General features: G+C 40.6%; 1 long non-coding RNA gene across 2 annotated transcripts in view; it reads left to right on the top strand.

Moving 5' to 3' along the window:
- The window catches only part of LOC138144549 (uncharacterized), a 41,774-nt gene that overhangs the window by 9,712 nt on the left and 19,230 nt on the right, over nucleotides 1-12,832 (top strand). The window contains exon 2 of one of the 2 annotated variants that reach the window (XR_011163979.1): nucleotides 6,175-6,288. The exons of the other annotated variant lie outside the window; for it this stretch is intronic. This is a non-coding gene — a long non-coding RNA (uncharacterized lncRNA). The remainder of the gene's footprint in view (nucleotides 1-6,174; nucleotides 6,289-12,832) is intronic. 2 annotated transcript variants of the gene reach the window in all.

Genomic DNA, 12,832 nt, shown 5'->3' with positions numbered 1-12,832 from the left:
TTGTTTGTTTTTTCTGTTATCAATCCCAAATTTGCCTCTTTTTAATTTCTACCCATTGGTTCTAGTTCTGCCTTTTAGAAACAAACAAAAGTCTACTTATTCTTTCATATGAGAGTTTTTCAAATACCTACAGGCAGCTATAGATTGATTGGAACATTGAGCATATGAAAGAAAATAGTGTGAACTAATACTAGAAAGGATGGAGTTTTATTAAAAAGAACCTTAAATATCAGACTAATAATTTGTATTCTATCCTATAAGCAAGCAATAGAGAAGACAGTATGGTATAGTGAAAGAGACTTTTTGGTTTCAAGGCAGAGGACCTGAATTCAAATCCCAGCTTTACTACTCACTTCCTATTTGACCTTAGACAAGTCAGTTTTTAGCCTCTCTGGACCCGAGTTGCTCATCTACAAAATGAGAAAGTTGTACGATGGCCTCTACGGTCCCTTCCAGCTCTAAATCTGTGATCCAGAAGGAGCCACTAGAGCTGGGGGAAGTCAATGGTCAGATCTATGCATTAGGAAGTTTAATTTGTTAACTGTGTGGAGAATAGATTGGAGAGGAAAGAAACAGGAGGCAAGGAGATGAAAGGATAGCTGGTTGGAAAGGTCATCAGAAGGTGTCTAAATTAGTTGTGTCCAGCTCAGATAGAAACAAGAGCCACTAAACAACACATGGAAATTACTGCAGCCACATATTAAGTCTTTATGTTCTACCATATTTTTATTTATTTTGTTAAATATTTCCCAATTACATTTAATTATAAATGTAATTCAAATTACAATTTAATCTGCTTAGGCATATTTGACCTTTCTGGTCTATATTATCCCCTCTATAGCACCACAAACAAATCATTATTCAGCTTTCCTTTATTGATCTGTGAAGGGGAACCCGCCACTTCCTGCAGCAACTTATTACATTTTGTATAACTCTAATAAATAAGTTGTTTTTACATCACATAATTTCCTAGTATGCTCCTTCCCCCTGCCCATTTTGGAAAACCATCATCCCTTATATATTCTTGGCATGTAGTTGGTGCTTAATAAATACATGTTGATTGAAACTAACCAATTAAAAAACACTAACCAACATATCAGTCAAGTCTGACACTACATGTGATGCCTCTTATCCATAGTTCCTTACCTCTAAAAAGGAAGAGGTATGTATTCTCTTATCCCTTTTTGGGGGACAAACTTGGTCATTATAATCACACAGCATTCAATTTAGATTTTGTTGTTGGTCTTTCCAATTACAATGCTGTAGCCATTTACATATATTCTTTTGCCGGTTCTAATAACTTCACTTTGTATCAGCTCATATGTCTCCATGCCTCCTTGTATTCTTTATAGTTACCATTTCTTATAGCCCCATAATATTTCATTACATGGTTATGTTACACTTTGTTTATCTATTCTCCAGTCTGTGAGAATATGCTTTGTTACCTGTTCTTTTCTTTTTTTTTTATTTTTTTAAAAAGCAATTGGGTTAAGTAACTTGCTCAAGGTTACATGGCCAGTTTTTTTGTGTGGGTGTTAAGTATCTGAGGCCAGAACTGATCCCGTGTCCTCCCGACTCTGGGCCTGGCGCTCTTACTGTGCCACCTAGCCGCCCTGTTACCTGTTATTTTCTACTACAAAAAAGCTGCTATAAATATTTTGGTCCTTATTAGACTTTACTTTAGAATTGATCTAATTGTTAATAATAATGATAATTTATATAACGGTTTAAGATTTGCAAATAATTTCATAAATATAAATATATTAGTAATATTATTAACATCATTATCACTATTTTATATTAATATAGAATTATAATTTATATAGTACTTTAAAGTTTGCAAGTAATTTTATAAATATTAAATTTTTATTTTTATCTTTTCAATAACCCTGGGAAGTTGGTTCTATTATCTTCCTTTTGCAATTGAGGAAATAGAGATGAATGAAGGTTAAGTGATTTGCTCAGGATCACACAGTAAGCAAGCACCTGAGGTCCAATTTGAACTCAGGTCTTCCTAATTCCACCAGTAATACGCCATCTAGTTGTTAGAAAGTTTTTCCTTACATTAAGCTTAAATCTGCACCTCTGTAGCTTCACTAATACCTAGTTCCTCCCTCTGGGACTGAGCAGAAAAAGTCTAATCCCTCTTCTATATGAAAAACCCTCAAATATTTGAAGAAAGCTCTCATCCTCACCTCTTCCTTCAGTCTTTTTTTTCCTCTAAACTATACATCCCTAGTTCTTTCAATAGAGCTTTATATGATATGGTCTCTCCTCCCCCCTCCTTTTTTTGCAGGGGGGAAGACAGAGCAATCGGGGATAAGTGACTTGCCCAAGGTCACACAACTAGTAAGTGTTAAGTGTCTGAAATCAGATTTGAATTCACGTCCTCCTGATTCCAGGGCTGGTGCTCTAGTCATTGTGCCACCTAGCTGTCCCATGATACGGTCTTTTAAAAATAGTATTTTATTTTTTCCAATTATACATAAAGACAGTTTTGGTTTCCAAATTTTTCTCCCTCCCTGTTTTCCTCCCTTCATCCTAAAATAGTAAACAATTTGATATAGATTATATATGTGCAATCTTGTAAAACATATTTCCATATTAGACATGTTGTGAAAGAAGAAACCAACCAAAAGGAAAAACAAATGAAAAAAGAAAGTGAAGAGAGTATGCTTCTATCTGCATTCAGAGTCCATAGGTTCTTTCTTTGGATGTGGATAACATTTTTTATCATAAGTCCTTTGGAATTGTCTTGTATCACTGTATTGCTGAGAGGAGCTAAGTCATTCACAGTTGATCATTACACAATGTTGCTGTTACTGTGTACAGTGTTCTGCTTCTGCTCATTTCACTTTGTCTTAGTTCATGTAAGTCTTTCCAGGTTTTTCTGAAATCTGTCTGTTCATAATTTCTTATTGTGCAATATTATTCCATTATGTTCATGTACCATACCTTGTCCAGCCATTCCCCAATTGATGGGTATCCCCTCAATTTCTAATTTTTTGCCACCATGAAAAGAGCTGTTATAAATGTTTTTGTGCATGTAGGTCCTTTTACCTTTTTTATGATTTCTTTGGGATACAGACCTAGTAGTGGTATTGCTGGATCAAAGTTAAATTACCCTTTGGACACTGGATCAGTCATATGATATGGTCTTGAGGACCTTCACCACTGTTTTCTCTCCTTTAGACAATTGTTAACTTGTCAATGTCAGTCAATCAGGTAGTATTTTATTAAGCACTTGTCATGTGCCAGGAACTGTGTAAAACACACAGTGTCTAGAACTGAACAACACAATATTCCAGATGTTTTCAACTTGGGGAGAAGGTGACTTATTTCCCTCATTTTGGACACTATGCTCATTTAATATAGCCTAGATTGCATTAGCTATTTATTATTGTTTTCAGCTGAAAGGTAAGGGTCTCAACTAGAGTCGTGATAGTCTGAAAGTAAAGAAATGGAATGTTGTAATAGCTAAGGATTATAGAAGCAGTTTATTGAATGTTGGGGATGAGGGAAAGGGAAAAGTCAAAGATGGCTCCAGGGTTTTGAACCTGAGAGGTGTGGAAGATGGTGGTTTCATCAAGAGAAATAGGAAAGTTGAGACAAGGGCAGGTTTTGGGGGAGTATGAATTCAGCTTTGAATATGTTAATTTTGAGCTGCTGATGATATATTGGAGTGAAAATGTTCCTGAGGCAGTTGGAAATGTGGAATTGGAGCTCGGGAAAGCAATGGATAAGAAGGTAAGATCACCAAAGGAGACAGTATAGAGGAGGAGAAATGTTCCTCTAAAGAGAACCTTTTTAGATACCCACAATCAGGGAGCTGGAGGAAGGAAGATAAGTCAGTTGAGGCTAGAAAGGAAAAGTCAGACAGGTAGGAGGAAGATAAGGAAAAAGCAGTACAGAAGCCAAGAGAGGAAAGAGTATCAAATGGAGTGAGTGGGCTATAGTATCATGGGATCAAAGATTTAGAATTCAAAGGTACTTTAAAGGTAATTTAGTGCAACTCATATTTTAGATAATAATAATAATGATAATAATAATAACTAGCATTTATATAGTGGTTTAAAGTTTGCAAAGGGCTTTACAAATATTATCCCATTTTATCCTTATAGCAACCCTGGGAGGTAGATGCTATTATTTTTTTTTTCTTTTTTTTAAGCAATCGGGGTTAAGTAACTTGCTCAAGGTTACACGGCCAGTTATTTCTGGGTGTGGTGCTAAGTATCTGAGCCTGGATTTGATCCCCAGGTCATCCTGACACTGGAGCCGGTGCTCTTACTCGCTGAGCCACCTGGCCACCCATTTTACAGATGAATAAACTGAGGCAGGCAGAAGTGAAGTGACTTGTTCAGGGTCACACATATCAGAAATATCTGAGGCGGGATTTGAATCTGTCTTCCTGACTGCATGTGCATTTTGCTATTACTATACCACTATATTATTAAGATCAAGGAATATAAAGCCTAATATAAGACCATTGGACTTGGTGATTAAGCTCATCTTTTTACTGAGATCTTGATGTTCAAGGATTTACAGCCCTATAATTATAAGATCAAGAGGTGATTATCAAATGAAATAATATTTAAAGCAATTTGTCAACCATAGAGTGAGATACAAATGTGCCATTATTATTTACTAGATGGTTCTATATTCATGAAGGCAGGAATTGTATCTTATCTAGAATTTCTTTCTTTCCCAGCACATGGCATATATAATCTGCATAGTAGGTGCCTCTTGAATTGAATTGTTAATCTTTGGGAGAACAACTATAGTGTAGTGGTATGTATAGAATCCATATTGCATGGAATTGAAGAGTGGAGGGAATGAGTTTTGACTACTCTTTGTGGAGTTTGGTGATGAAGGGCGGGGCACATATAGGAAGTTGGCTTGAGGGAATGACAGATAAAAGAAAATGATTATTGTTGCTTTTTCTTTTTTTTCTTAAAAGCAGTTGGGGTTAAATTACTTGCTCAAGATTATGTGGCCAGTTATTTTGTGTGGGTGCCAAGTATCTGAGGCCGGAACTGATCCCAGGTCTCCTGATGCCAGGGCCAGCGCTCTTACTCACTGTACTACCTGGTCTCCCCTATTCTTTTTTTTTCAAGGATAGGGGAGACCTAAGTATATTTGTAGGTGGGGAAGAAAAGAGAGGGAAGAAGAGGAAGGGAGGGAGGGAGGGGGAGAGAGATAGAGATAGAGACAGAAACAGAGACAGAGACAGAGAGAGACAGAAACAGAGAAAGAGAGAATGGAGAGTGGGAAAGAAAAAATAGAGAGGGAGAGAGAGACAGAGACAGAGACAGAGAGAGGGAGGGGGGAAAGAATAGTCAATGCAGCAGGATTCCAGAGGAGATAAGAAGAGGCAGAATAGAGGGCATAAGGAGTGTTAGGTTAGAAAAAAGTTTTGGCAAGAAAAAGGCCTACCTCATCCTTGGAGACTAGAGGGGAGGAGAGAATGAGTGAAGCTATAGAAGGATTTTTGAAGTTTGGAGGAGGGAAGATAAGGGACTCTCAAAAGATGGTCTCAATCTTCTCAGTGAAGAGGGTGGCAAGGATGTTTACTTAAAAAAATGGGAGGGCACTGGGGGCTTGAGGACAGAGGAGAAACTTTGAAACAGCTATTCTGAGGTATGTGATAGGGAGTCAATATGGGATGAATGGAAAGGAAATGGAGTAAGGTTCTTGGGTTTGACTTCTCTGTGGGTCTTTCCAGATGGAAACGAGATGACTGTAAAGGAGAGGCCTGAATTAGTTTCTTTCAGCAGCCACATTCTATGATTGTATGAAATGAAAATTCCAAAGCCTAGAGAGGGGTGTGTCTCTCTTTGGAGACTGAAGGAACCTTTTCCTTCTGGATATCCTCTGTGTTCTGGGTGTGACCAACACAGGCAAGGGGTAACCTGGTGGGACTGCCTTGTGAGGAGGAGCTGTGTCTAGCTTAAGAGCTAGACATTCAGCTCAAAGACTTCACCTACTTGTAGTCTGAGTCAGGAGGGAAACTTCCCAGATCTCCTCTAAGGACCCGGTATTTCTGTGGTGGGCCAAGAACACCAGGAAAATTTCACATGAAGCAGAACTCTCATATATGTATCTAAATCAGCAAGAGGAAATCTCAGGAACTCTTAAGTGACTCCAGTAAAGGTTTCTTATTGAATTTTTGCATAGGGTTGCTTTCCTGTTTGCCCCTGTGAGTGCAGGGGAGAAGAAAGAAGACTGATGTGAGAATTTGGAACACTGGACCACAGTCCTGACTGTGACTCACCCCTGGGATTATGTAGGGTAACTCGTTTTACCTCTTTGGGCCTCCATTTTCTCAGCTGTAAAATGGAATGATTGATTGGGCTAGATTATGCCAAAGCTTCCTTCCAGCTTTATTATTTTTCTGACTCCTGTGGTTGGAAAGAGTTACATGTTTCCTTCTGTGACTGAGTTAATGGGGGGGTATAGTGGGAATCAGAGAGAAATATAGGCTGGGATCCACTGGGACCCCACCATTATCTCATTATTGAGGGAGGTTAGCTGGATTCTTCTCCTGGGCCCACTGGTTCCTTTCCTACCATCTTTTAAGAGAATTGGGTTTTCATCTCACTGAATTCAAGAGCCCTAGCAGGGGCAGGGGCACTTTAATTCATATTTTCTTTCCCTTTCTCTATAAGATCTGCGTAAAGTTATGATTCTGGAAGTCCTAGGGTGATTTATTACCAAGGATATTAATAACAAAAGAATGCAACCCAGCATTTGCCTGTGTGTGGGTTGGGCATGCCCACATGATTGTGCGTGCGTGCGTGTGTGCGTGCGTGCGTGCGTGTGTGTGTGTGTATACTCTCTCATAACTTCATGTCTGGAAAAATGCCACATTCCCTTCTTTAATCACAGTTTCCTTCTAACCCTTGAGGAAACTCTCAGATACATTTATCACCAGGGGCCGCCCCTGGCCACTGAATGTGAGAACCAATGTAGAGGAAATGTAGTAAAGTTCTCTGGGTTGATTCCACTATGGGTCATTGGAAAGTGGTGGGAACAGTAAAAAAGCAGAAATTCTCTATTTTTTCTTTTTAGGCTAGCTTCAGCCTTGAAAATAGGGTGGGTTCCACTTCATCTTGTTCACTTGGAGGAACTTATTTCTCTCTGGGGTGCTTAGGTATGTTTCTAAGGAGTCAAGGGAATGGATAAGATGTCCTCTCTCAGTCATCACTCCTCATAGTGGAATGAGCTGGCTTGAGAAGTGCTGTGTTCCCCGTTATTGGAGAACTTCAAGAGGAATTTGACTAACAACTAACTGAAATGTAGCAGAGAGGATTCTTATGGTCATTAATCATAGATGTAGAGCTGGAAGGGCATCTCAGAGACTATCTGGTCCAACCACCTCGTTTTGTAGATGAGAAAACTGAGGCCCAGATTCTCCCAAGGCCACACAACTAGTAAGTGGCAAAACTGGGATTCAAAACTCTGATTTTCAGGGTCTTAATCCAGCTTCCTTTACTTCCATCATATCACGATGGTTGGATTAGATGGCCTAAATCCCTTACCTGAGAGTCTGTCATTCTGTGATTTGGGGATTGTTTTCACTTGGAGACTATCGTTCTCACACTGATCTCTGGAATTGCTCTGTGAGCTCAGGATGCGGTGAATAGCATTCCACCTCAGAAGTGGCTTGTAGGGGAAATGTGAAGCATGGACTTGGAGGTTTTGTTATATTTCTTTCCTATCCCTCCTCCAAAGAACTCAAAGAACATTCACCAAAATGATCTCATTTCTTCCCCAAGCCATCCTTGGGAGGTAGGGAGGGACAAGGGTGAATATTTCAACATTCAAGGTTCAGGACACTAAGGTCCAGAGCAGTTCAGGGCCTTGACCAGGGTCGTGCACATTGAGTCACGGGGATAGAGGTGAGCGCTAGCTCGGTTTTAGAGGTACCTCTTAATTCTTAATTGATTCTTAAAACTTGTGCTTTTTAAAACTCTGTTTGCTGACTGGGGAGAAAAAGGAGGGTTGAGAAAACTTTGTTGCCGTGGGACCATATAGCAATGGGCAGAGGAGGCCCCTTTCTCTCTTTCCACCTGTACCTGGCCACTCCAGTCAAAGTAAGGAAGCTCTGGTCCTCAAAGAGACAGGAGCCTTAAAAGCAGAATGGTTGGCTAGTGTGCAGAGCCTGTGATGGAGAAGGGAGCTAGCGCCAGAGAGGAGAGGCAGAAAGAGGCCAAAAGAGGGGAAGGCAGAAAGGGAGGGAAAGGGCTTGGGGACAGAGGGATCTGGAGAGTAAGACAAACAAACAATGGGTTGGAAAACAACTTGTTTCCCCTTTTCCAGGCTCCCTGCCTTTCCCAATGAATGTAGCTATTTTCCTGTTAGAATAACGAGTCATAATTTGATTACGTATTATTGCAGCCTCTTAGGGTAAACAAAGGGGTGGGTGGGTGGAACTGTCATAGTCTCTTGAAGAAGCTACTCTCTCCTTCCAGGGGGTTTCCCTTTTTGCCCTGCCTCTGTCTCTCTGAAAGCCCTTGGTTAAAACAGAAACTTCTAAGGACTCCAATTCCATGTTGTTTCAACATGTAACCTTCCTTTTCCAGTTTGTTCCACCCCTACCTCCATCCCACTCTGAATATACTTAACCTTTAGCCCATATATAATGTAAATATTTAATGCTATCTATTTATTTCCTGTTTATTAATAGTATAAATTTGGAGTTCATTAATTGTCTGTTTTGTGACTCTGTCCATGTGTTTGCGTTAACCTGGGAGTCTCACCAAAGTCTCTGTCTCCTGGGCTCAGGCTCTTTGTAACTAGCTTGTTCTGTGCAGTTCCACCCATCTCCAGAGTTGGTTTTATAAACCTTTTAAAGGTCTTGGGATGTGACATAGTGAAGAATGGATAGAGTACTGGCCTTGGAATCAGGTAAAACCTGGGTTTGAAGCCAGCCTCAGACACTGGCTGAGCAACTCCAGACCATTCACTTAACCCCTGCAAACCTCAATTTCCTTGTCTGTAAGATAGGGATAATGATAGCACCTACCTTATGGAGTTGTCTGGAGCACTGAGTGAAAAAATGTATGAAAAGTGCTTTGGAAAACCATAAAAATATTTACATAAATTGTAAGCGAAGATGATGAGTTTTCTACTTACTTGTGTCACTTTGGGTAAGTCACTCGGCACCTGAACCTCAGTTTCTTCATCTATAAAATGAAATAAATGAATTAATTGATGTCAAAGGTTCCTTCCAACTCCAGATTGTATAACTTGGTCTTATTGCTGCTGCTGCTTGTGGTGGTGATGGTAATGACGACAATAACAGACAGGATAGACAGAACATCCTCCTAGACCCATTGGGACACAATCCTAGCAGATGAGGGTCTAGAGCAGAGTTTTCAGAGATTTGTTCAGGTAATTGCTGTTCTTTCCCCTTTGAAAGGGAGGACAGACATGGCAGAGAGACATATCCCAGTAAAGACTGGGAGAGATTCCTCTTCCCCAGAACCTCCTAATGACTTTGTTAGATAATGGGTCATGGGGGAAAAAAGAGAAGTGGTTCGGTTTTGAATATGGAGTAAACTCCTGGTCTCTTTGCTTCCTTTTCTTGTCCCTCTTCCTTTCCTCCAGGAACTCTCCTTTTCATTACTTGTATTGGATTTTGTGACCAGTAGTAAGGGGTGCCTGAAAACAGTATCTCCTTGAAACTCTGGGCCTGGGTCAGCTTCCTCCTCTTCAAAAGCCTTGATGTGGTATCTATGTGTGGTCTTGGACTGAGTGCTTTAGAGAGGGAATGGGCAATAGAAGACAACTCCAAGGGATACCTAGAGACTGATGGACCCATAACGGACCCACAGATGACAGAAGGAAAACAGCAAACTGACAACAGAATACATAATGAAGCAAGCATTTACATCACCTACATGTCAGGGGTGAGGGCAGCTTGGGGTGGAGGGAAAGGGGTATATACGTCATTGGGGTGGGGAACAGCCCCTGGAGTCTCATGGTCATACAGGGAGGGGTCAGGGAAATCCTCATCTCTCTAGAATCCTGCTGGTTCTGGTATGCCTTCTTTTGACTTGCAGCACTGTGGCTCATTCTGCTTTTTGCTGTCCTCTTAGCTCTCATTTTCTTTCTTAAATATTCCTTAAATATCCCACCAAAGCCTAGCTCAATTTAGTAGAACTGGTCAGCCTTGACTGAAATATTGTATAGAATCTGTGTGGAGAATGGGATAAAAACCAAAAACAAATGCTGGAACCTGAGTGAAAAAACCTGGGTTTTAGGATTTACTCTGCCATGTATATAAGCTTATAAATGACTTAGGATGTGATTACAGAAAAGTCACCTCACCTCTCTGGGCCTCATTTGTCTTATCTATAAAATGAGGGGTTTTGATGAATGAAATCATAGACTCTGAGTTAGAAGGGACTTCAGGGTATCATGGAAAGCTTTCTGGGTCTGGAGTCAGGGGACCTGGGTTGGTTGCTAGCTGCATAATCTTGTACAAGTGATTTTCCCTCTCTTAGCCTCAGTAAATTCTGTAAAATGGGGAGGTTATGCTAAATGATCTCTGAGTCCCCTTTTAGCTTTTAATCATACAGTTTGATAAGTGAAAGGGACCTTAGTGGCCATCTAATTCAACCTACATCTGAAAAGAATCCCCATAGGGCGGCTAGGTGGTACAGTGAGTAAAGCACTGGCCTTGGAGTCAGGAGGACCCAAGTTCAGTTCCAGCCTCATAAACTTAACACCCACACAAAAAAACTAGCCGTGTAACCTTGGGCAAGTTACTTAACCCCAATTGCCTTCCAAAAGGCAAAAAAAAAAATAATCCCCACTATAATATACCCAATAAATGGGGAGAATTTCTCAAGGAAGCCCATTATCCCTTTGGATAACTCCAATTAGAAAATTTTCCCCAATGTGAGAAATAAATTTGCCTCCTTGCAACTTTCATTCAGATGTTCCTGATTTTACCCTATGGTCTGGTTCAACCCCTTCCTGAGCAAAAAAATCTCCATAGCATCCAGTCTTGACTTACTAACTTACTAACTCCCAAGGTAACCCATTTTATATTTGGACAACACTATTCTTTAAAAGGTTTCTCCTTATGTTGAGATGAATTCTATCTTCCTATAATTCCCTAGTTTTGGGAAATCCTCTAGTTCTGGGGCTAAGCAGAATAAATTGAATCTCTCTCCTATACCACAGACTTTTAAGTACTTGAAGAATGCTATTAAGTCTTTTATAAGATTTTTTTTTTTTATGGTTTTGCTGGGTTCTACTTCAGCCAGACTCAAGGAGGAAAGTAGATTGGCTTTTGAATCAGAGGTCTTTGATTTGAATCCTATTAATTACTATATAATCTTTTTTTTTTTTTAAAGCAATTGGGGTTAAGTAACTTGCCCAAGGTTACATGGCCAGTTATTTTTTTGTGTAGGTGCTAAGTATCTGAGGCCGAACTGATATCGGGTCCTCCTGACTCTGGGGCGGCACTCTTACTCACTGTGCCACCTAACTGCCCCATTTTACTATTTGATCTTGTTCTGTCATGTATAACTTTTCATGACCCCACTTGGGGTTTTCTTGGCAAAGATACTGGAATGGTTTGCCTTTTCCTTCTCCACTCATTTTACAGATGAAGAAACTGAGGTAAACAGGGTCAAGTGACTTGCTTAGGGTCACCCATATAGTATGAGACTGGATTTGAACTCAGAAAGATTAATCTTCCTGACTTCAGACCCAGAACTCTCTCCACTGTGCCACCTGGCTGCCTCAGTATAACCTTAGATAAGTCCTTTAATCTCTTGGCATATACATTTCTCCATTTTTGAATTCAGAGATTTGGATTAGATGATCTCTAGCGTCCTTTCTAGCTCAGAATCCTGTGATTCAACTCGGGTTGGGAACTCCCTTGTGTTCTGGGTTGTTCTGGGTTTCAATCCATTTAGAAAACATTTTAGTAGTGTCCTTCAAGGACAGAGAGATCAGGAAAATGATTAGGTGCTTTTCTGCCTCCAGGCTAGCAAGGAACTCTGAATAACCTGAGGGTTAGCACACCAATCATTCTACTGGTTAGAGTGTGGTACTAATGAGTTCAGGATCATAGGTTCTGTTCCTTTTCAGGCTCAGGTCAGGCAGGTCCATTTCTGTCCCTGGCTACAGACTACATTTGTAACCATAACAAGTTATCTGACACACATACCATTGGCCACAATAGAGACTAGGTAAGAGAGCAACCCATACTCACTATCAGAGACAGAATGTAAAGTCTTGAGACCCTATGACAAGAGTTATTTCCCTATGGAAGTCCTGTACACTGGGAACCTTGATTATCTCTACTGTCTGAAGAGAAAGGTGGGGTGCTGGTGGGCAAAGAGAACAAGCTGGAGAAGTATCTTTTTTCTGGGATTTTTTACTCATGTTGTGATCATAGCCTCAGAACCAGAGCTGGAAGGGACCTTGGAGGCCATCTAGTCGAACCCCTAAACAGAGGCCCAGGGAGGTTAAGGGATTTGCCCAAGGTCACTCATGTAGTCAGTGTCAGGGCAGGATGAGAACCCATGTCCTCTGAATCTAAAACTAGAGCTCTTTCCATTGTACCACATTGATAGAGGACCTTGGAGGAAGGGAGGGAAGGAAGTAGCTGAGTGGGGGAAGGTTTTTCCTGGATCACCAGGATCCCTTCAGTACACAATAACCCAGATAGCAAAGCTCCTGTTATTGGTCAATGGTTACAGCACCCTTCATCCTTGCTGGTCCCCTCACCCTACCCACAGCTCTATCCTGGGCCCTATATTATTAATCCTCAGCTTGACTTCCCTTCCAGCTGCTGAGCGCCAAGATTGCA

Source organism: Petaurus breviceps, unplaced genomic scaffold (assembly GCF_028583685.1).
Source record: "Petaurus breviceps papuanus isolate PSGF00001 unplaced genomic scaffold, PetGlider_PUasm1.0 90701, whole genome shotgun sequence".
NCBI classification, from domain to species: Eukaryota; Metazoa; Chordata; class Mammalia; order Diprotodontia; family Petauridae; genus Petaurus; species Petaurus breviceps.
The sequence above is the reverse complement of the archived record's forward strand: the minus strand, read 5'-3'. Positions and strand labels throughout refer to the sequence as shown.